The sequence below is a fragment of the Lepus europaeus genome, chromosome 14, assembly GCF_033115175.1.
Source record: "Lepus europaeus isolate LE1 chromosome 14, mLepTim1.pri, whole genome shotgun sequence".
Classification (NCBI taxonomy): domain Eukaryota; kingdom Metazoa; phylum Chordata; class Mammalia; order Lagomorpha; family Leporidae; genus Lepus; species Lepus europaeus.
In genome coordinates, this window is record NC_084840.1 from 47,748,954 (window position 1) to 47,770,781 (window position 21,828).

Genomic DNA, 21,828 nt, shown 5'->3' on the forward strand with positions numbered 1-21,828 from the left:
GCAGCAAATGTTGGTCCAAGTACTTGGGTCTCTGCCACCCATGTGGGAAGATCAGGTTGGAGTTTCCTGTCTCCAGGTTTCAACCTGGCCAAGGCCATTTTAGCCAGTGAACCAGCAGGTGGAAGTTCTATTTCTTTGTCTCTGTCTCTTCCTCTCTTTCTGTTGTTCTACCTTTCAAATAAATAAATAAATCTTTAAAAAAAAGAATATGATTTAAAGAGACACTTCACTGAAGAAGATATGTGAATGACAAATGTGCTAACGATCAGATCATCAATATCATACACTTATTAGAATTACCCAAATTTAAGAAATTAACCATAACAAGTGTTGGTAAGGGTGTAGAGAAAATGGACTTCTTATACACTACTGGTGGAAGTGAAATGTTATAGTCACTTCTGAAAACAGCTTGAACATTTCTTAAAAATGTAAACATATGCTTACCATACGACTACACAGTTCATTCATCTTCTAAGTATTCCCCAGGAGAAATGAAAGCACATGTGCACTCAAGGACTTGTACACAAATGTGTGTAGCAGCTTTATTTGTCATATCCAAAAGCTGGAAACCATCTGCCAGTCTAGCAACAAATGAGTGGATAAATTCATTGTGGTATATCCATACAATGGAGCAGTATCCAGCAAAGCACCAAAAAAGATTATTGCTACATTCTACAATATGGATAAATCTCAAAATAATTACTCTGAGTGAAAGGAGCCAAAGAAGAATGCATACTTATGATTCTGTTTATATAAAATTATAGAACATGCAGAATTCATCTATGGCAATAAAAAATAGATCAGTGGTTTCCTAGAAATGGAGTGTGGGTGGAGAGAACAGATTGGAAAGAGGAAGAAACTTTTGGAGGTGATAAACTCATTATCTTGATGAAGTGATAGTTTCTTGAGTATATAATTGTGTACTTTAAAAATATACAGTTTGAGGGCCAGTGCTGTGGTGCAGCAGGTTAAAGCCCCAGCCTACAGTGTGGCATCCCATATGGAAGCCAGTTCGAGTCCTGGCTGCTCTACTTCCAATCCAGCTCTCTGCTATGGCCTGGGAAAGCAGTAGAAGATGGTCCAAGCCCTTGGGCCCCTACATCCTCATGGGAAGACCTGGAGGAAGCTCCTAGATCCTGGCTTCAGATTGGCACAGCTCCAGCCGATGTAGCCAACTAGGGAGTGAACCAGCAGATGGAAGACCTCTCTCTCTCTGCCTCTCCTTCTCTCTCTGTGTAACTCTGACTTTCAAATAAATAAATAAATCTTTAAAAAAAAACATACTAAAGTGATATATAGATTCATCTATGTAGATTATATAATAATGCATGTGTTTATATACATTGTAAATGTAAATGCATCTACACATTTTAGTTAAGAAAGAGAGGGTCAAAGCAGTATGTGTTTTTTAAAAAATATCATTTGGAATTTCAAGGTCCAGGTGTGTGTGTGTGTGTGTGTGTGTTTTATCTGAAAGGTAAAGCAACAGAGTAAGGGAGACTTCCATCTGTGGTTCACTCCCGGAATGATCACAACAGCCAGGGATGGGCTAGACTGAAGCCAGGAGCTTCATCTGGATCTCCCACATGGTTCAGGGACCCAAGCACTTGGGCTATCTTCCACTGTTTTCACTGGCCATTAGCAGGGAGCTGGATGGGAAGCAGAGCAGCCCAGACTTGAACTGGCACTCCTAGCTAGGATGGTGGCATCACAAGTAGTGTTTTACTCCACTGCACCACAACTCCATTTTTTTTTAATTTCTGTTTTTCTGGTTTTTTGTTTGTTTTTTAATTTGAGAGAGAGGGAGATAAAAAGAACTCTCATCTGCTGGTTCACTCCCAAAAGCCTACAATAGCTGGAATTGGGCCAGGTGAAGCCAGGAACTAAATCCAGATCTCCCTCATGGGTGGCAACAACCCAATTTCTCAAACCATCACCACTAATTCCCAGGGTCATTTTATCAAGAAGCTGGGGTTAGGAGTTGCAGCCCAGAACTGATCCCAGTGCTCTGATGTCAGATGCACTAACTGCTAGGCTAAGGACCTTCCCTAAAGTTCCGTTCAGGGCACAACATAAACCCAGGCCTATTTTTAGAATTAATTATTGGTTTAATGAGATGCTCTTCCAAGATAAAGCCAAGATTCATTAACCTCAGATGGTCAATTTTCCCCTTAGGAAAAGATAGTGCTAGGGTGGATTTATAAATGTTTATAGCTATTATAGAGGGTTTTGATGCTATATAATGTGACATGAGAGGAAACAAAGTATGCTGCTGAATCTGAGGACTGTGAAACAACTTCTAAATAAGCATTGTGGGCTGGCGCTGTGGCACAGTGGGTTAAAGCCCCAGCCTGAGCGCCAGAATCTCCTGTGGGTGCCGGTTCTAGTCCCTGTTGCTCCTCTTCCGATCCAGCTCTCTGCTGTGGCCTGGGATAGCAGTGGAAGATGGCCCAAGTCCTTGGGCCCCTGCACCCATGTGGGAGACCCGGAAGAAGCTCCTGGCTCCTGGCTTCAGATCAGCACAGCTCCGGCCATTGTGACCATCTGGGGAGTGAACCATCAGATGGAAGACCTCTCTCTCTCTCTCTCTGTCTCTACATCTCTCTGTAACTCTTTCAAAGAAGTAAAATAAATATTTTATAAAAAATAAAATAAGCATTGCAGTGCTCCAATAGAGGACACTGGAAAGACAGAAATAGGTGAGAGTGGAGACTTACAAGGTGGGATTGGGCACTTTCAGTAGGACAGAAACAGGAGAATCAGGTTGAACCCTGCCACATCTGAATGTGCCCTGTAAAAAGTCCATGTCTCAGAAATTCAATCCCCAGTGGTATTTGGAGGTGGAGCCTTTAGGAATTAATCAGGGTTAGAAGAGGTTAGAGGGTGGGGCCTATATGATAAGATTAACTGGCTTGATAAGAAGAGAGACCTGGGTCTGGCGCTGTGGCATAGGGGATAAAAGCTGTCACCTGTAGCACCAGCATCCCCTACGGGTGTCAGTTCATGACCCAGCTGCTGTACTTCCTACCCAGCTCCCTGCTAATGCACCTGGGAAAGCAGCAGAAGGTGGCTCAAGTGCTTGGGCCTCTGCATCCATGTGGGAGATCCAGCACAAGCTCCTGGCTCCTGTCTTCAGCCTGGCCCAACTCTGGCCATTTGGGGAGTGAACCAGTAGATGGGAAGCCTCTCTCTGTCTCTCCCTTTCTCTATGTAACTCTGCCTTACAAGTAAATAAATATTTAAAAAAGAGAGACCCGAGTTTGCAAGTTCCTGCTCTCTTACCTTGCGAAGCCTCCCTGGTTAGTGCTACAGCTGAGAATGACCCCGGGAACTTGCTGTGTCCCTGACGAAGTATGAGACAGCTCTTGCAGCCCAGTGGCTCAGCGAGAGGGACCTTTTGAAAAAGAAGGGTCTTATTGAAAAGAGCAGAGAGAAGAATTCCGGGAAAGCAGCTGGGAGGGGCCTTTCTCAGGAAGAAAAGAGCCGTTGAAAGGAAGTGATCTGGGGGTTTTTACCCCCTGGGAAATTTGTATAAGGTCCTTTTAGAAAAGTGTTGATCTAGTGAACTCATCCTGCTGTCTTATCTCCATTCCTCCCATTTGGTCTGTCTCTGGTCCCAGGTGTGTTATTTATGGTTTAGCCAGTACCCACACACCAGTCTTGCTGTTCAGGGCCTTGGGCATGTTAGCTTACAATCACAGGTTTTTTTCTGTCTTATCCTGTTAATTTACAGTAACCAGCTTTTCCTTTTTGAGTTCCCTATTTAGTTTTTGCAAAGCATATCTCTTAAATGCATGCCTGTGCGTTGCTTAGTAACCGGAGGCCCTCTCCTGACCACGTAGCCCCCCCACCCACCCAACCCCACCCCCACCCCCGCCCAGCCTGCCTAAGTCTAACCTAACCTAGCCTGCTTTCTCTACCTATAGCATTTCTCCTTCTTCTGAGGGGACTGCAGCTGCTGCTGGGAATCGGAACGCTGACTGCTCTGGCTGCCTCATGCTGGGAGAGGACAGGACGGTGGGGAGTAAGCAGAGTCACCCTCGAAGAGACCTCTTCCGGGGCTACAAGTTAGAGGAGTTTTTAGTCCAGGTAAGATGGAGAGGAGCCACAGCGGAGGCCGCAGTCAGGAGCTTACCTCTGGCATCTTGGCCTGTCTGTCCAGGGTTTGCAATAGAAGGCCTGCATCTGTGGGCTGCTCTGCAGCTTAGCAGCCTCTGAGTGAGCAGAGACAGATTTACAAGAGGGTGAAGTACACAGGGTTTTCATGCCAGGACTTTTAGAAGTGACACTTACAGAGCTTTGGAGGAGGGCGTAAGCCCGAGGGAAACAGTAACCAAAGCAATGATAATGAAAAGGACGCCTAGTGTATGAACCGTATGGAAACAAGGCAGAGCACAAGGACTGCACACACAGTAAGGGGAACAAGATGTCCGGTATTGTGGCTGGCTGTTGGCTCACAAGGATAATTAGTTTTCCAAGATTTTTATCCTCCAAACTATTGGCGGAACTCCCTTATCCAGGTCACAGTTTCTAAGATTTGACTCAAGTTTTTTTTTTTTTTTTAAGTTTTTTTATTCATTTATTTGACAGATAGGGTTACAGACAGTGAGAGAGAATGAGAAAGGTCTTTCATCTGCTGGTTCACCCTCCAAATGGCCGCAACAGCCAGAGCTGCGCTGATCCGAAGCCAGGTGCTTCTCCTGGTCTCCCATGCGGGTGCAGGGCCCAAGCACTTGGGCCATCCTCCACTGCCTTCCTGGGCCACAGCAGAGAGCTAGAACTGGCACCCATATGGGATGCCGGCGCCACAGGTGGAGGATTAACCTAGTGCGCCACAGCGCCAGCCCCCATGACTCAAGTTTTCCCTTGTGCACAGCTATTCACAGTAGGACACAGGGAGAAGGCCCTCAGTAGATGTTTGCACCTTGAGACTTCCTTGCCTCCTGAACTCAGATAATTATTTCTTTTAATAAATTGCTGGCCTGAGTTATTCTGCTACAGCAGGAGAAAATAGAAGACAAATCCCATCATTGGAATGATAATTACAGAGAGTGCTGAGGGCATGCCACCTTACTGACTACAATCTCCTTTCCCTACCATATAGAGGAACAGAGAATGCCAAAAAGGGTGGTGTTTCTCAGACTGAAAGTTAAGGATCTTGATGATGCCTGAAGCGAGTTTTAAAATAAAGCAGGCAAAGCTGAGGGATTCCTAATCAAATAGCTTGGTTTGTGTTGACATGCAAACTGGGTAGAGTTATTGGCTCAGGATGAATCAGACCTACTATCTCCACGATTGAGCAATTTACTAATCTACAGATATTTATCAAGTATCTACTATGTGCTGGCACTTGGCCAAGTGCTCTACAAAATTCTGACCCATAATTGGAAAACTCTCTTCTATTTTTACCTTCTTCTCTGAATGATGTGTTTTGACTTTTTGCCTTAACAGAGTTATAGCCATCCCTTATGGATGTCGCATCTTGTGCAGTCCTCTTAGATGGAGGACAGACCTAAATGACCACCTCCCTCCCTGCTGTCACTACCAGCAGATTATCCCTGCTCCCTTCTGTAAGATTCCTGTTCCTCTGAGTACCAGCCATCAGCTCATGCCTCCTGCACTCTCCCTCCCTCCCCACTGCAGTCCTCTGTTCTCCCCTGGTTATTGACCCTTCATCATGAAAGACTAGGTGCTTAGTTCAGGCTCTCTCCATCCCAGCTCCTGCCATTATGCCGACTTAGGTCAACCAGCCATTCACTTTCTTAACTGGGCTCTTCAGTGACTTCTCCCTCACCTTATAACCCACTGCTATGGCATCATGTCAGTAACTCTAGTTCACGTGTGCCCCCTTCCAACTGCGACTCTAGGTCTTTTTGCCTTTACTCTTTCTGTCCTCCCTTCTTTTTTATTTTTAATTGAGGTTCCTCCACTTTCTAGACATGACTTCCCTCTTGTATTCACTACTTCCTCTATTCAGTCTGTTAATTTCTAAACTTTTCTGTGGGTTTTATGGGGTCTTTATGTCATCTAGAAATGACAGTTTTATTCTTTACGGTTTATATGCTGTCGATTGATTCTTATTACCTTATATTTTATGTAAGACAGAATAATATATACAGAAGAATAATGAACAAGTTTGATGTATGAGTGGAGATTCTCAGGAAATCTAAGCCAAATGTTGCCCTTCTCTCTCCACAGAAAACTCCCCAGTCTATGCTGATGTTATCTTTTACTCTTGCCAAAATGGACTCCCCAGTTCACCTCTGTTCTTTCTGCACTTAACAGCCAGAGCAATATTTTCTTTTTAAAACATTTATTCATTTATTTGAGAGGGGGAATGAGAGAGAGGGAGGAAGAGAGTTTTCATCCATTGATTTATTCCCCAGTGCACACAAAGGCCAGGAATGGGCCAGACCAAAGCTGGGAGATGGGAACTCAATCCAGGACTCCCACATCGGGGAGGCCAGAACCCAATTACCTGAGCCATCACCACTACGTTCCAGGGTCTGCAAGAACAGGAAGCTGGAGTCAGATATTGAAGTCTCTGACGTGAGACATGGTGTCTTAGCTGTGAGGCTAACCACCTACCCCCGTTGCAATCTTTGAGCAAGTATGGCTTAAGTCATTGCCTCACCCAGTGGTTGATGGTTGCACCTAAGTTAAAATCCCAAAGCTTCCACAGTGTCTGCCTCTTCAAGGCTTGCTTTTCTCACTAGATTTTACCCTCATTGCCTCCTTCCTTTTTTTTTTTTTTTCCCTGAAGGTGACAAAGCCTTCCTGCCCAAGGGCCTTTTCAGCGGCCATTCCTTCTGCCTGGTTTGCTGTCTGTCTCCCACTTTGCCTGGAAAACTCCTAACCAGCGCTCAGGTACCAGAGCCCCACCCCTGACTCCAGAAACTTCCTCAGCTCTCTCACATACTTCATTTAACTCTTCAGCTCTCCTTCAAAGCACTTACTACTTTTTGTAATTATGTGTATTTATTTGTGTGGCTACTTAATATATTTGTCTCTCCTATTCCACTAAAAGCCCTGTGTTTACCCCTTCATCCTTTAGCTTATGGCACTTTGCCCAGAAAATAGCATGTTCTAATAAATATTTATTGAACAAATAACAGATGAATGAGGATATAAAGATGAATAAGACACAATCCTGGCTCCAGAAACGCACTCACAGATCTTTCCTTCCAGTCTCAACGCTATGATTTCCTGACTAGGCTTAGACATGGCGGTGAGGAGAGGGTGCCATCTTGCCTGATCCTGGCTTCATCTCCTGAGAGGCCTCACCAGGTCAGAAGTGGACTTGTACAATCAAGTAGAGCTGCTTGAAACGGAGCTGCGGAAACCAGCAGGAGAAGACGCTGCAAAAACGGGGGCAAGAAATTAAATCCAGGATCGGTTCATTACCCAGCCAAACCCAGAGGCTGGCCAAATAGCCACAGTTGGTTTGAATTTAGACCTAAACAATTCAACACTGAGAACATGCTCCTTTTCACACATTTATTTTTTATCCCTAATTGCTTAATAAAAGGAAAAATTTTAAACTTGTGTTGCATGGGAGTAACTAAGGAAAAGATCCATGCTTTGTCCCAAAGGAAAATCAAGAGGCAGCAACTGTGAGCTTCGAAAGTCAGAAGCAGCCACAATTACTTGAAGAGAAGAGTGGAGTCCCCCAAGTTCAAATGCAGTTTGAATAGTAAATGTTGGCTCCTTTTTAGAGATTCCATCCCCCTTCCAATCCTGGAAGCTAAAACATTCCTCACTTGTCCCTGTGCCCTCCCTGACCTCTCCCTGTGCCCAGCCTCTCCTCCCTCCCTGGGATCCTCACCTGTGTACCTTGTACCTTGAACCTGGCTCTTCCTCTGTTGGAAGCATCCCCCTGACACATAAATATGCTTCTCTCTCCTTTCCCTTGACTTCATGTTGCCCTCTGGCTACTACATAATTTATATCTCCCTTTCTCATTATGTCTCCCCATTTCCCTAACTCCCTCTCACTTCTTGATCCACTGCAACCTGGCTACTGACAGGTAATTCTAGAACCTCCTCTAAATGACATCCTACCTGACAAATCCCAAGGGCATTTTCTGGTGTTTATCCAGTGATACGCTATAGAAGGCATAGAAAGATAAAAACCCACATGTTCTTACTCATCTTGGCGCATGTATTCAGCCTAGCAGGTAAGACACCAGTTAAGTTGCTTGCAACCCGTATTGGAGTGCTTGGGTTTGAGTCCTGCCCCACTCCTGATTCCAGCTACCAGTTAATGCTGACCCTGGGAGGCATTGATGGGTCTCTACCACCCATGCAGGACTTGGATTGAGTTCTTACCTCCTAGATGTGACCCAGCCTAGCCCCAGCCACTGTGGATATCTGAGGAGTAGATCAGCAGATGGATGGAACTCTCTGTCTCTCTGCCTCCCAAATACATAAATAAAATTTTCTTTTTTTTTTCTTTTCTTGACAGGCAGAGTGGATAGTGAGAGAGAGAGACAGAGAGAAAGGTCTTTCTTTTTGCCATTGGTTCACCCTCCAATGGCCGCTGCGGCCAGCGCATCTCGCTGATCTGAAGCCAGGAGCCAGGTGCTTCTCCTGGTCTCCCATGCAGGTGCAGGGCCCAAGGACTTGGGCCATCCTCCACTGCCTTCCCGGGCCATAGCAGAGAGCTGGCCTGGAAAAGGGGCAACCGGGATAGAATCCGGCGCCCAACCGGGACTAGAACCCAGTGTGCCGGCGCCGCAAGGTGGAGGATTAGCCTGTTAAACCACGGCGCCGGCCATAAATGAAATTTTCAAAAAGCAAAGTTGACCCCACAGAAGTAGAGAATAGAATAGTGTCATTAGAGGCAAGGAAGAGGTGAGGGTGGAAGGGGAATCGTTAGATAAGGGGTAACAGATTACACATGATGGGAGCACTAAATTCCTGTCTTCTCCAGCATAGTTGGTGACTGTAGTGTACAATTCATCATGTATTTTAAAAAGAACCAGGAAGAGAAGAATTTGATGCTTCCCAACACAATGAAATGATAAATGTTTAAGAAGATAAAAAATGTGGAGGCTGGTGCTGTGGCATAGTAGGTTAAGCGTCCACCCGCAGTGCCAGTATCTCACATGGGTGCCGGTGGAGTCTCAGCTGCTCCACTTTTCACCCAGCTCTTGTTGATGACCTGGGAAAGCAGTAGAAGATAGCCCAAGTGCTTAGGCCCCTGCACCCAAAGGAGGCTCCTGGCTCCTGGCTTCGGATCAGCACAGCTCCGGCCGTGGTGGCCATCTAGGGAGTGAACTAGCAGATAGAGGATCTCTCTCTCTCTCTCTCCCTCTCCTTCCCTCTCCTTCCCTTTCTCCTTCTCTCTCTCTCTCCCTCCTCCCCCTCCCCCCTTATCTCCTCTCTCTTTTTCTCTCTGCCTCTGTAACTCTGCCTTTCAAATAAAATAAATCTTTAAAGAGAAAAAAACTAAGCCCAATGGGAACATTTTTTCTTTCATATCATGTTCAAAATTTTCTCCCCGTCAGTATCCAACTAAAGCTGTGATTCCCCAAAGTAATGTGGAGCCCAGTAATCTTCTTATGAATTTGATCAATATGGAGCACCAAGCAAAATCACACAAGGAATAGGAGCTGTCAGGAAGAGTGCTCCACATTACCTGCTTGTCCCCTCCATAGTTTATTTTTGAGGAAAAGCTATCTGGTTTCCACTTAACACTTTTTTCTCTAAGTTAGTCATAGTGTGTCAAATTGATATGGTGTGGAACTTCAACATTTACCGGTAAACAGAAATATGAAGCATTATAAACCATGGAGCCTGATTGTTTCTCTTTGTGTCATGAGACAAAAGCCAATGCAGTGGTGCCTTGGATGTACTAGAAAGAACCCAGAACAACACCCTGTGAGTTGCTTCATTCTGGCCACAGAGAGTAGGCTATGGAATAAGTCAAAGTCAAAGAGGTTCTGTCCTTATAGAGGACCTTGAAGCCGAGGCTGCACATCTGAGTGTAAATCAATATGAAAGAAAGCTTGTGAACAAAGGTAATGTGGTTTGTGACTAAGATGACACTCCACTGACAGCAGAGTGCAGTAGGCATGGCCACAGGGAGACAGAAATTGAACAGTTCTCACATTCTGTAGAGACAATAATAGGGTCCTGAGTTTGGCAAGTCAACATAAGTGGGGTACAAGTTGGGGGACAAGGAAGGGTGAGCTCAGTATTAAAGGTGTTAATTAGTTTATGGGGCTGGAGTTGTGGTGTAGTGGGTAAAGCCACTGACTGCAGTACCGGCATCCCATAAGGGTACAGTTTGAGTCCCAGCTGTTCCACTTCTGACCCAGCTCCCTGTAATGCACCTAGGAAAGCAGTGGAAGATGACCCAAGTGCTTGGGCCTCTGCACCCACATGGAAGATCCAGGAGTTTCAGACTCCTGGATTTTCTCTCTCTTTGTCTCTCCTCCCCCCATCACTTTGCATTTCAAGTAAATAAATAAATCTTTAAATAAAATTCCTTTTTACTTCTAACTTAAACAAATTTTATGTAAAATTATAAAAAGTCACCCTTGATGCTTATGCTCAAGTAAACATTTCTATCTACTTTAGCATTTAATTCATAAAATAATGTATTCATATATAACATAAATAATAACTTAATAGATTGTCTTGGATTATTTTAGCAAAGAAAACTTTAGGGGTAAAGAAAAAATATAATATTGATATTGGCTCATATCAATAATTCTAAGCGTGGGAATTTGGTACAGAAATCAAGTCACCACTACGGGACGCCTGCATCCCATATCAAAGTGCCTGGTTCAAGTACCTGTCACTTTATTTTTGATCCAGCTTCCTGCTGATGTGTACCCTGGGAGGCATCAGATGATGGCTCAAGCACTCATGTGAAAGAGAGCAGATAGTGTTCCTGGCTCCTGGCTTTGGCCTGGCCCAGGCCTAGCTGTTGTAGGCATTTGGGGAGTAAACCAGTGAGTGGAAGCTCGCTCGCTCTCGCTCTCTCTCTCTCCCTCTCTCTCTCTCTCTGACTTTCAAACTTGAAAAAACAAAAAGAAAAAGAAAAGAGAAAATAAATTTTAAAATAATTTAAAAATCTTAAATGTAACCATCTTTTAATAATGTATATAAATATGTAACTATGAAAGAAATAATGTAAATATGAAAGAAACTAAACAGATATATCCTGAAACTGATAGTGTTTTATTACTATAGGATTTATTACTATGTTTATTCAAAGTTAATTCCTTGGGCTTTTCGGTATCCTGAAAAATTAGAACTATACTGAGCATTTTGGTACTTAAGAAAACTAAACAGCGGTCCAACAATGTGCAACACTGGCAGCCCATGTAGGAGGGCCAACTAGAGTCCCAGCCACTCCACTTCTGATCCAGCTCCCACTAATGTGTCTGGCAAAGCAGCAGAAGGTGGCCCAAGTGTTTATGGAAGACCCGGATGGAGTTCCAGGCTCCCAGCTTTGACCTGGCCCAGCCCCAGCTGTTGAGGCCATTTGGGGAATGCATCAGTGGATGGAAGATCTCTTTCTCTCTGTCTCTCTCTCTCTCTCTCTCTCTCTCTGTGTCACTCTGCCTTTCAAATAAATAAATCTTTAAAAAAATTTTTCAAAGACCTAAGATAGGCAAGAATACATAATTGTTCTTAGTACTTAAGAGAAAAAAAAGAAGAAAACTAAAGAGAAATTTGACTTTCAATGATAACTTTTTCAAAGTAAGAGAAATTAGATATAGATACAAGTAATCAGTAAAAGCAGACATAAGCCAGGGTAGAAGTCGTGTCACATGACATGACAGAAAACGTTATTCCAGATTTTGGTGAGGGAGTTAGGGCTTAGGGTTAGGAAGTTTCTGTGAAGGACACCATATCTAAACTGGTCCGTGAAAGGTAGTAGGATTTGATCTACAGAAACAAGAATGAAGGCTCTAACCACAGCTGGGGAAATGTAGCTGGTGGGGAGGGCATGCAAGTGTTTGGTTTGCACCAAGGGCAGGATTTATCAGAAGTAGATTTCAAGATTGGAAATGTTGGTTAAAGCCTATCCTCATTGTCTCAAACATCATACTCAAAGGAATTTGAACTTGATTCTGAAACCAAGAGAGCCCCTCTGAAGGCTCAAGGGGCAGAGAGGAGGCAGGGCGTGACCACAGCTGTAATTCAGGGAGACAGAATGGCAGCACCGACTAAACTGGAAGGAGGAAGGGAGGCTGGGGCAACAAAATGTGAGTTCTGTCAAGTAGGGTCTGGGGTTATGTGTCATATCAGGGTGCTGATGTCCCACTTCACAATGCAGCCGTATCCCACTTAAAGCTGTTCTCAAACTAGGATAAGAAGCAATTTTTGCTGTCCCTATATTATGCTTTGTCCCTATAATAGCTTTGTGTCATTATAATGAAATAATTGTCACAGGCTGCTTATGAAAAACAGGTTTCTTCAGCTCACAGTTTCCTTTTTTTTTTTTTTTAAAGATTTATTTATTTATTTGGAAGGCAGAGTTACAGAGACACAGAGGCAGAGACAGAGAGAGGTCTTCCATCTGCTGGTTGACTCTCCAAAAGGCAGCAGTGGCTGGAGCTGGGCCAATCTGAAGTCAGGAGCCAGGAGCTTCTTCCAGGTCTCCCATGCCCATGCAGGGGCCCAAGGGCTTGGGCCATCTTCTATTGCCATAGCAGAGTAGCTCACAGTTTTCAAGGGTATGACACCTGTACTGGCTTTCTCTCTCTCTCTCTCTCTCTCTCCCTCCCTCCCTCACTCACTCACTCCCTCTTTCCCACCATGTCACATCATGAGAAACTACAGTGGTGGGAGCACATGCCAGGGCAAGCAGTCACATCTAGAACCAGGTACAAAGAGACACATGATCTCTATTTCCTTTTTGAGTGTATGCCCCAGTAGACCCAAGGACTTCCCTCTTGGCCCCACCTCTTAAAGATCCACATCCGCTCCCAAAACCACCACCTTGGGGACCAAGTTCCCCACACACCTTTAGGAGAACAAAACCATATTCAAACCATAGCAGAAGTTATATATATTTCATCGTTTGTTACCCTTGAAAATAAAGCATACTCATAGAATAATCATGCCCAAACTCAAAATGCATGGAGGAATCATACAAAAATGTCAACTGTACTCAGAGAGTACAGAACACAACTTTTGCCCCTTCAGAGAGTCTCATGACCCAATGTTACAGTCAAGGTGACATCAGTATTTGTTTTTAAGCTTTCTCTCCTTGTTCATAAGAATGGAATCCAAGGAAGAAAAACAATCACTACCAATTCTTTTTTTGAAAGGCAGAGAGGGACCGGTGCCGTGGCTCACTTGGCTAATCCTCCACCTGCGGCACCGGCATCCCATATGGGCACTGGGTTCTGGTCCCGGTTGCTCCTCTTCCAGTCCAGCTCTCCGCTGTGGCCTGGGAAGGCAGTGGAGGATGGCCCAGGTGCTTGGGCCCCTGCACCTGCATGGGAGACCAGGAAGAAACTCCTGGTTTCGGATCTGCGCAGCTCAGGCTGTTGCGGCCATTTGGGGGGTGGACCAACAGGAGGAAAACCTTTCTCTCTGTCTCTCTCACTTACTCACTGACTCTTTTTGTCAAATTAAAAAAGAAAGAAAGAAAGAAAGAAAGAAAGAAAGAAAGAAAGAAAGAAAGGCAGAGAGATAGAGAAAGACAAACAGAAAGAGATCTTCCATCCGCCGGTTCGCTTCAAATGCCCACAACAACCATGGTAGGCCAGGCTGAACCTGGAACTTCATCCTTGTCTCCCACATGGGTGGCAGGGACCTAAGTACCTTAGCCAGAAGCTGGATCAGAGGCAGAGCTGGGACTTAAACCTGGGCACTTGGAATGGGATGCAGTCATCCCCTATGGCATCTTAACCACTACACCAACTGCCCACCTCCATAACTGAGAACAGTCATCAATACCACAAAGTATTTGGTTTTATGTAAGTATTTTTTCAGGCCAAAGTCTAAGGTAATATGTAATAAGGCCAAGGACATTTAAGAGTCCTTCTGTATTGGCTGCTGGGATTTTCAAGTTGATTAAACTTGATGCCTCCAACTAATCCTTGGTATATTTATAGCTAAAGGAGAAAATAAGACTTTGGGTTCTCTGATGCCCTTCATATTTTCAATCTTTATTCCTTAACTCACTCATTTTTGTTCTTCATTGTTCATGACACAAGGAAAACAAAGATACTTTTAAAAGTTCATGGAAAATGGAATTAAGAGATAAGTTTATTTTGGTGCAAAGAGTTGAAATCCATGCTTAACTTTTTCATAATATGTACTTCCCATGAACTTTCTGAAGGCCCTGAGTAGAGAAACATTAACCACATAAAAACATACAAATCAATGTGTTTACAATCACAGTATTCTGCAAGGGCAAGAACCAGGCACCATGAGAGGCAGTGAGGGGGGAGATGGGAGAATTAGACCAGAAAAATTATCTCTGAGGAAGCAGTGCTTAGACTGAAGCAGAACTTAGTAGGACAAGAGGGGCAGACTTCATGGTAAGTCAGAATCACAAGTCTGGTTAACTGGGATAATTTACAATGAAATTACAGGACGCTTATATACATGGTACTGGACCTAGAAGGATAACATAAAAATACTATAGATCATCTAACAATATGTGGAAATGTCCCTCATTAATTTTGAATAGTAATTTGCAATACTATGGTTATAAACTATTTGACTTGGGGCAATATATTTCCATGTCTTATGAAATTATTCATTCTCATTAAACACTAATGATCCTTACTGCCAAGATTAGACCCAATTAACTATCCCTTTCACCTACATTAATTTATTAGTTACTCATGATGAATGCAGTACATGTTTCTGTGTTAGTTGGCCAAAGTAAGTTTTATGAGCTAGATACTGACACCCCTGAGCACACACTTAACATAAACTTCAAAAAACCAACATTGCCATCCTTAGATAATCAAGTTGAACAACAGACAACCGGGCCAAATGTTAGGATATATTAAATCGTTATCCACCTAACATTAGTTGGGTAACCAAACATGTAGTATCCACAGGGAGAGGCACTGGTGTATCAAACAGGACGTGGTGACGAGCAGGGTTACTTCACCACAGTTTCAGAGTCAAAAGACTGTAACTGGAAATGAGTGAGGTTATTGGCAGAATTCCTTGACTTAAACACTAACAATACATAGGGCTCCTCTTGCACATATTGTTTAGAACCGGGAAGATTTCAGAAAAGGAAGCTAACAACAGCATGAAGTCATCACTAGCATGAAGAGAGGACAATGTGCTTAGCCATTCTGCAGCACAGTGGTTCCCCAAGTGTGGTCCAGGTACCCGAGCTGAATCAATCATACCACAAGTGCATCTGTTTTCGTTATAGGAAGCATCCCACGCACATGACCTAGGTACATCCTAAGAGCAGGATGCAAGCCCTTGGAAACCTCTCCCCAGGTTCACCAAATGCCTCCCTCACTGAGCTCAGTCTGGCTTCCTATGAAGGGCTTTTATGTCATGTTTCTTCTGTTCCCCACACTGCATTTTTAGAGGATTCCTAGTGCTGTGAACAATGAATTGAAAAAGCAACCAACATTTTGGATTTACATAGAGAAAGAACAACCTATGTGTGAAAAATGAAAAGGGCTCTCCTCTGGTACCAAGGGCAGTTTTATGTGAAAGCATATGAGACACAGAGTTTTGTGTCACTGAAAATTAATATTGCAACCAGCCAACCGTGTAACATATCAATAAGTACTCCCCACTCCCAGAGCTGGAGGAGATGGGTTTAGACAGAGTAAATGGTGGAAGATAACCACACTAATTCCAGGAGGAGAGTTTGATTAACAAAATGGAGGAAGAAGAGAGCTGGTATTTTCTAGTCTTCTCATTAGGAAAGTCACGTTTCCAAAAAAGAAGAAAGAGCTATAGCCATTATCAACACACTTCCCATAACTAAAATGAGGATTTTTATTTTCTGCCTGGTAAAGACTTGCAGATCAAGCTAGGAAAACCGTCTCACTGGGTACACATGTAACTACATTCTTCTATTACTCTTGAGTTTATCAAGGTGTGTCTTATGGCCCAGAGTGCCATCCATGTTGAATGTTCTGTGTGACCTTGATTAGAATGTGTATTCTGCTTTTGTTGGATGAAACAGTCAATGGATGTCAATTACATCCAGTTGATTGATGGTGCTGAATTCACCCGTGCCCTTGCTGGTTTTCTGCCTACTGGCTCTGTGCGTTTCTGACAGGGCTGCTGGAGGCTGCGCTCCTTGCAGTTCTAGCAGTCGGTGCTGTGTGTACACCTGTCAAGGATTGCTACATGTTTTTGGAGAATTAAACACTTTTTTTTTTTTTTTTTTTGACAGGCAGAGTGGATAGAGAGACAGACAGAGAGAAAGGTCTTCCTTTTTGCCGTTGGTTCACCCTCCAATGGCCGCTGTGGCCGGTGCACCGTGCTGATCTGAAGGCAGGAGCCAGGTGCTTCTCCTGGTCTCCCATGGGTGCAGGGCCCAAGCACTTGGGCCATCCTCCACTGCACTCCCGGGCCATAGCAGAGAGCTGGCCTGGAAGAGGGGCAACCGGGATAGAGTCCGGCGCCCCAACCGGGACTAGAACCCGGTGTGCCGGCGCCGCAAGGTTGGAGGATTAGCCTGTTAAGCCACGGCGCTGGCCCCCTTTGTTATTATAGAACGCCCCTCTTTGTCCCTTGCTCTGGCACCTACTATATCTGAAATTAACAGATTTACTCCTCCTCTCTTTTGATTTGTGTTGGTAAGTTATATCTTTCTTTATTCATTCCTTACTGATAATCCATGTGTGTCTATATGTAAAGTAGTTTTCATTTAAAAAAAAAAAAAAAGGATGGATTTGAGACAGAGAGACAGAGAGACAGAGCGAGAGCGAGGGAGTGAGCACTTCCATCTGCTGGTTCACTCCTCAGATGACCACAATGGCCAGGGCTGGGCCAGGCTATAGCCGGGAATCAGGAGCTTCCTCCAGGTCTCCCACATGGGTGGCAGGTGCCCAAGCACTTGGGTCATCTTCCGCCGCTTTTCTCAGGCCACCAGCAGGGAGCTGGATCACAGATGAAACAAGCAGAACACAAACCGGTGTCCAAATGGGATGCCGGTGTTGCAGCGGCAGCTGTACCCACTACATTACAATGCCAGCCCCTAAAGCAGTTTTCTTGTAGATAGCCTACAGGTGGGTCAGATTTTTTGATCCATTCTGACCATTTCTAATTGTTTTTGAGCAAAAGTGGTTATTGATGTAGCTGGATTGATACCTACCATGTTTAATATTGTTTTCTATTTGTTGCCCTTGTTCTTTGTTACTATTTTTGTCTTCTACTTTTTTATTGGTGTTTGTCGTTTTAACTGAGCATTTTATATGATTCCATTCACCTCCTTTCTTAGGATATAACTTTTTTTAGAGCTCTTTTAGTGGTTGCCCTAGAGTTTGCAATGTACATTTACAGTTCCAAGCCCACTTTCAGAGAACACTATACCACTTTATGAATATTGTGCTTTCTTATAACAAAATAATCCAAATTCTTCCGTCCCATCCCTTGAATCATTGCTTTCTCTTAAGTCTATCATACGTATACATATATGTATATTTTATGTGATGTATAATATACACATAATCAAATGCATTGTTGTTATGTTGAATAAATTATGATAGATTAAGAAAAAATGGTTTTTTTTGTTTTTTTTTTTTTTGACAGGCAGAGTGGACAGTGAGAGAGAGAGACAGAGAGAAAGGTCTTCCTTTTGCCGTTGGTTCACCCTCCAATGGCCGCCGCGGTAGCGCGCTGCGGCCGGCGCACCGCGCTGTTCCGATGGCAGGAGCCAGGTGCTTCTCCTGGTCTCCCCTGGGGTGCAGAGCCCAAACACTTGGGCCATCCTCCACTGCACTCCCTGGCCACAGCAGAGAGCTGGCCTGGAAGAGGGGCAACCGGGACAGGATCGGTGCCCTGACCGGGACTAGAACCCGGTGTGCCGGCGCCGCAAGGCGGAGGATTAGCCTGTTGAGCCACGGCGCCGGCAAGAAAAAATGTTTTAACTTTACTTTCACTTACTGCATCTTCAATGTTCTTTCTCTATGTAAATCCAAGACTTTGATCCATACCTATTATTTTTCTTCTCTCTAAAGAACTTTCACTGTTTCTTGCAAGGCAAATCTACTGACAACAAATTCTCTTATTTTTTTGTGTGTCTGAGAAAGTCTTTATTTCTCCTTTATCTTTAAAGATAACATCACAAAGTATAGAATTCTAGGTTGGTAGTTATTTTCTCTCAAAAAAACTTGATTCTCCTTGTTTGCACGGTTTCTGAAGAGAAGTCTACCGTAATTCCCATCTCTGAGTAGCTAAGGTGCTTTTTCCCCTCTGGCATCTTTCAAGATTGTTTTTTCTCTCGCTTTCATTTCTGCAGTTTGAAAACGATGCCTAGATGTAGTTGTGTTTGTTGTTGGTTTTGGTTTGGGGGCTTTTTTGTTTTTTGCGTTATGTCTCCTTGATGTTTTTTGAGCTTCCTGGATGTGTGGTTTAGGGTCTGACATTAATTTGGAGAAGTTCTCAGGCACGATTATTTTAAGTATTTCTTCTTCTGGTGTTCCCATTGATTGTATGTTTCACCTTTTGTAGTTGTCCCACGGCTCCTGGATATTCTGGCATTTGTCCGTCTTTGTTCTCCTTGTTCTCAGTTTTGGATGCCTCTGCTGAGATAGCCCCGACCTCAGGGAGTCTTTCCCAGGAAAGTCCGGTACATTGATGAGCCCATCAAAGGCCATCTCCATCTCTTCCTCAGAGTTTTTGATCTCTATCATTTTCTTATGATTGCTTCTCAGGATTTCCATTGCTCTGCTTGCATTGTCCATCTGCCCATGTATGTTGAATAATTTACCCATAGAGTTCATAGCAGGTTGATCGCAGCTGGTTTTTTTTTTCTTTTCTTTCTTTTTTTTTTTTTTGACAGGCAGAGTGGACAGTGAGAGTGAGAGAGAGAGAGAGAGAGAGAGAGAGAGAGAGAGAAAGGTCTTCCTTTGCCGTTGGTTCACCCTCCAATGGCCGCCGCACCGCGCTGATCCGAAGCCAGGAGCCAGGTGCCTCTCCTGGTCTCCCATGCAGGTGCAGGGCCCAAGCACTTGGGCCATCCTCCACTGCACTCCCGGACCACAGCAGAGAGCTGGCCTGGAAGAGGGGCAACCGGGACAGAATCCGGTGCCCTGACCAGGACTAGAACCCGGTAGGCGGAGGATCAGCCTGTTGAGCCGCGGCGCCGGCGGATCGCAGCTGTTTTAATTCCCACCCTCATCCTTACCCCGTTAGATAACTGTAACATCTCCTCTCTGTCTGGTTCTGATGCTTGTCCGGTCTGCACAAACTGAGCTTTTTGCCTTTTGGCATACCTTGCGTTTTTCTGTGATAGCTCAACACGATGGGCTGGGTAGAAGAAGTTGCTGTGAACGGCTGGTGGCAATGCTGTGGGAGCTGTGGGGAGAGAGGAAGCAGTAGGTCTTTCAGTGAGCCTGTGCCTTTTGGGAACACTCCACAAGTGTTTCCAAGTTGTTGCTCCACCCTTGGGAGGGACACGAAGGCTAGAGCGGGCTGGAATTGGGAGTTGCTCCTTCTGCAGGTCAGGTAGGCAGTCACAAGGTCCCAGCAGGTGAGGCTGCCCTGAAGGCGGGTCTTGGTAGGAAGGTAGTGCTCCATGTAGTTCAGAGTGGTTCCTCTTCCTCTTCACCTCCCGCTGCCAGATGCATGGAGAGGCTTTTCTCCAGTTTTCACTGTGAGAACCCAGTTGAGCTCCTGGAAGTAACTAACAAAAGCAGGGGAGTCCCCTGCAGTTTCTAACTCTCACTTTTGCCTGCATCTTTATCCATTTGACAGCTGCAGCTCATGCTCTCAGCCCTGGCACTGGTTCCCAGGAAGGTGTCTGCTCTGTATGCTAGAATTCTCTTTATCCACCTGTCTGTTTCTCCAGTTTGGGGGCCAGAGTTCGCCCTGTGACTTCCTGTCTCTTGTGCATCTAGGAAGAGCTGCTGATCTTCCAGTTTTCAGAGGCATGCCCAAAGCCACTGCGTGAGCCAGACCGGCACAGGTTCTCCCCCGCCCCACCGCCAGCACACCCGACCAGGCCATCTTCATCATCACAGATACATCAGGTAAGCTAACTACACACAGAGCTTCCGCTTAAACCATTCAAGTAGTGTACTTCCAAGGATTGTCTAGGATTTCTGTCTTAACAAATATTTTTACACAAGACACTTAATTTTTTGAGTTTCTAAAAAACCAAAGAGAGTTAAAACAGTAATTTGGGTATTTTCACTGAAAAAAAGTATATAAAAGAGTTGAGTGTTTTTATGTTTGAACACCACTAAGTCACTAAGGATATCTGAAGTATATAAATTAGTACTTTATACAGAAATATTTAACACATGTGTTTTAACTGAAAATTCAGAGCACTAAGCCAATTCATTGACTTGGATGCCAAAAGGATAATTGTAGGACATAATTGTCTTTTTTTTAAACCAATGGCCTGGTTTATTATCCAAAAGAATTTAACATAAACACTGTGATGCTTATCCAAGAGAACCATTCCCACACTCCTCTTCCAGCCTCTAAAACACCAGCCCTCCTTTTCTCAAAGTAAATTTGCATTTGGAGAAAGGGATAACAGATTTTTTATCTCCACTCTAGAATGTGATAAGGTTATCAATTTGTGATAAAAATTCAAACTCTGATTTCACAAAGTGGCTAGACTATTTGAAGTCATTTTAGGAACAATATGTACACCAATATTACCAGCTTTATTTGCACCTTCTCTAGTTCTTTTTTCTTTATACCCAAACGATAACAATTCCTTTGATTTACAGTTTTCTTTGTAAAGGAGCCTGCTGCCCATATGTCCTGTTGCCTCTCCGAGTAGACTTCCAAATGTATCCAATCCAGAGCAGAATCTTCAGTTTAAGGATCTTTCTTGTTTTTGTGTTTCTTTATTCTCCTTTTAAAAAAAAAATCTGTTTACCTTGCATAAATGGAAAACAACAGTGAATCCATCTAAGCTTAAAAGAAAGACTAGCCAGTTATAAAACTTCTATTACAACTATGATTATTCTACGATCTTCTTCAATTTCTAATTAAAAAAAAAAAAAAAGTAAGAGGTTGGCATTTGGCACCATGGCTCAGATACCACTGGGACACATGCACCCCATTTCAGAGTGAGTACATTCAAGTCCTGGCTCCACTCCTGGTTCTAGCTTCCTGCTGATGCTCACCCTGGGAAGCGGCAGGTAATGGTTCAAGTACTTGAGTCTCTGTCACACGTGTGGGAGACCAGGACTGAATTCTCAGTTCTCAGGGAGTTTGTGAAGTGAGCCAGCCCGAGGGAGCTCTGCCTGTCTCTATGTGTCTCTATGCCTCTCAAGTAAATAACAGTTTTTAAAAATAATTAAACAAATAAATGTCAGATTTTTAAAATTTCTCATGTGATATTCTTTTGAAAAAAGAAACACAGAATGTGTAAATTTAGTATTCTGGCCCTTACTGTTACGAAGGAAATAGAACCAAGGAGAATAAAACACAAACAAACAAAATCAAAGAAACCAACAAAATCAAGAAAGGACTGTAAAAAATCAACAGTTAAAAATTTTCAAAGAAATCCACTCTGAAATATTTTTCTTAGTTTCATTTTTAATTATGACAAAGCTCAGAACAATATTGACATTTTGTAAAGCAACAATGTAGATTTTTTTTTAAATTTTCACACTTTGGCATGTTTTGAAAAGCAGAGAATAAAACAGAGCAGAGGAAAGATAGTTCCTAAACGCTT

The 21,828-nt window shown here is 43.8% G+C and overlaps 1 long non-coding RNA gene across 1 annotated transcript in view; it reads left to right on the forward strand.

The window, feature by feature from the left end:
• The window catches only part of LOC133773777 (uncharacterized), a 186,463-nt gene that overhangs the window by 147,154 nt on the left and 17,481 nt on the right, over nt 1-21,828 (forward strand). The window contains exon 3 of the long non-coding RNA XR_009867968.1: nt 20,030-20,161. This is a non-coding gene — a long non-coding RNA (uncharacterized LOC133773777). The remainder of the gene's footprint in view (nt 1-20,029; nt 20,162-21,828) is intronic.